We start from the raw sequence: 2,835 nt of genomic DNA, 5'->3' as shown, positions 1-2,835 counted from the left end.
TAAATAATATCTAGAAAGCTGATGGTATTTTATGGCATGAACAATTAGGCTGCTTTTCTTTTTCAAATATCTTTCAGAAACCTACTGTTGCAAGAAATGAGTATATCTGCTCCCAAAAGAAAACAAACACACTAACATCCTTTTTATGCATATTTACAAGACTCTATACACTACAAAGGAGTTAGTTTACTGATCTAATTACTTGACCCTTGTACTTTCTCACCTCCCTCCCTACTATTTACTGCCTTTCATTGTATCACATGCAAATTAAATTGCAAACTTTACAGGGCAAGGACATGTTCTTTGTTTTCTAAAGAGACAAGCAAATTTTTCCATACTGCACAAATAACTTCCATTTGTTTCCAAACAAGTTTTTTTCAACGGTTGATTTTATTGAAAAACAGAACATTTTAAACTGAAGAGAGATGAATCTAAGGCTTCCTTTTTTGTTTTTTCCCCATCTTACAAGATTTGTTATAAGCAAGGGTGAAGGTGGCCAAGAAAAACAAACCAAACCAAACAAAACACAAGTGAAAATGAAAAGTGCTATTGCTGATTAAAAAATAAGTTTAAGTATCAACAGAATGAAAAGACTGCTATTTCAGAAAGAAGAAATAATTACTGTAGCAGACAGGCCTACTGATGATATTAATAGGATGGCAGAAGGCAGAGTATATTTGCACTTTACAGACTAAATCAGAGATAAACAAAATGACCTCAGTTCCCAAAACCTTTGGGAGGAAGTGTTCATGTTTGTAAGACAGTCTGGAGGCAAAGTAGACAGAGAGGGAACAGATGCGGGAATCATAAATAAAAAAAAAAGGAGGCATAAAACATCACAGAGATGAATCTGTGGCATAGTAGGTGGTTCCTGAAAGAGGAGAGCGCACAAAACGCATGCAGTCTCTGCCTATGCCTGAAGAAGGGTGTTTGTGCTGAAAAGCTTGCAAAGAACAACTATTTAGTTGGTCTAATAAAAGATATCACATTTACCCAAAGAACCTTGTATAGCTTCTTTCACTAGCAGTCTCTGTAATAGAGGAAGAAAAATGGAAGGTAGAGTTGACAAACGAACTACCAATGGGACTCCTGGGGAAAAGGGAACCAGATGGATGGGTAGTAAAGGACCAGGCATCTGGAAAGGTATAGAGAGAAGAGCATGGAGAGAGAAGAAAGGTGTCAGAGAAGCCCCTGCAAAGGAGCAGGGTGAGACAGAGAGAAGCAAGAACCGAACAGGCAGGAAAGGGAGAGTAAAGATGATCAGTGTGACTATATTTTTCCAAAATAAGAAAATTAATATTTGCACTCAACTAAAATGCACACTATCCTACTGTCACAGGGATATTGTACAACTGTGAATGGTAGGGGAGACAGTTTGCCTGATTATGCATGGCAGGGGAGAGGACTGAAAAAAAGTTTGGGAACCTATCACATGAAGTTTTCCTTCTCACAAGATGAAACTTTGGATATACAATTCAACAAGACCCAAAAAGATGCTACAAACCTGCCAAAATCAGAGAAGTACTGTAACTGTGATGAGGATCACATGTCATCTGTGATGAGGATCAGTTGTCATGTACTGAAGTCACTATTATAGAAGAAAATATGTAGACTGTGAGGAACCACTGACACACTTGTATAAATTATAAGTGGCTGAACAGTTAAGCATGGACAAATTTGAACTTCTTAATATCAATATTTATACTACTGCTGCTCTGTTTTACAATGAGATGTTACAAATTTATAACTGTCTCCTGTCCAATTCTGTTTATATTTTAAAAGCAAAGAAGCTCACTGAAGTCCTGCAGTTTTGATTTACTCTATCATTACTCTGATGGGAAAAGGAAATACTGGCCCAAGTTAGGGGTGGAGGCATTGGAGTGGGAAACATTTTACACAAGGTGAAGCAAAAGGAAAGAAGAATGACTTTTTAAAGTCAAAGCAAATCGTATTTTTAAGAAATCCGTTTCAGATTTACATATAAGACTGTGCTTATTTTGCAAAATTTGAAAATATAGATGACCTCTTTTAGCAACTTGCGCTGTTTCTTTTTAGCAACTCAGCTTTACATTGAAATAAACGAGGTGGTTATGTTTTATGGCTCTCACACACCAAAACAGTGATTCTCAAGCCAGGCTGCCAGGGACCCCTGGGGCACCCCCAGATCCTTTGACAGGTGCTGTGAGTGGGAAGGAGTGATGCAGATCTCATCCCCTACCCATAGCAGCCTCTTCACCGTATAGTCTGGCATGTCCTGTATCCCATCCTGGAGGCTGCAGAGAAGCCTGCTCTGGACCATGGGGGGACTAGTCTGGCCAGACGGACAGTTCTGCCAAAGTCCACGTGGCTGGAGCTGCCCAGCAGCCTGAGTGACACAACCCAGGACAATCCCTGGCCCTACTGCCCAGCCTGTGCGCTGGGAGGCACTGTCCTACGTGGACTGATTTTTGCAGTGGGGTGCCACTCCGTTCCCAAAGGTGCTGTGCCGCCAGAGCGGGGTGTCCTGAGCCCCACAGGCCGGGAGCCTGCGCACTCAGCGGCGTCCCCGTGGCGCGCTCCGGCAGGGCCGAGGGGGGCCTTCCCTGGTGGCCGAAACAGGAGACCTCTCCCCCGCCCCTCGCCAGGGGGAAGGGGCCACCTCGCTCCTTTCCGCTCCTGCCGGCGATGCCCTCAGCCCTTGCCTGTGGCCGGTTTCCTCGCGCAGCCTTTCCTCGCAGAGCAAGAGGGTGCGCTCCTGAGGGGACCGCGGGCCTGGCCGGGGCTGGGCGCGCGCAGGTGGGCGGCGGCCGGACAGCAGGGGGCGGGGGAGCAGCGCCGCGGCCCATCGATGGGGTC

This window comes from Gavialis gangeticus, unplaced genomic scaffold, assembly GCF_001723915.1.
Source record: "Gavialis gangeticus isolate Ggan-Ray unplaced genomic scaffold, GavGan_comp1, whole genome shotgun sequence".
Lineage (NCBI taxonomy): Eukaryota > Metazoa > Chordata > Crocodylia > Gavialidae > Gavialis > Gavialis gangeticus.
Note: the sequence above shows the minus strand (reverse complement) of the source record.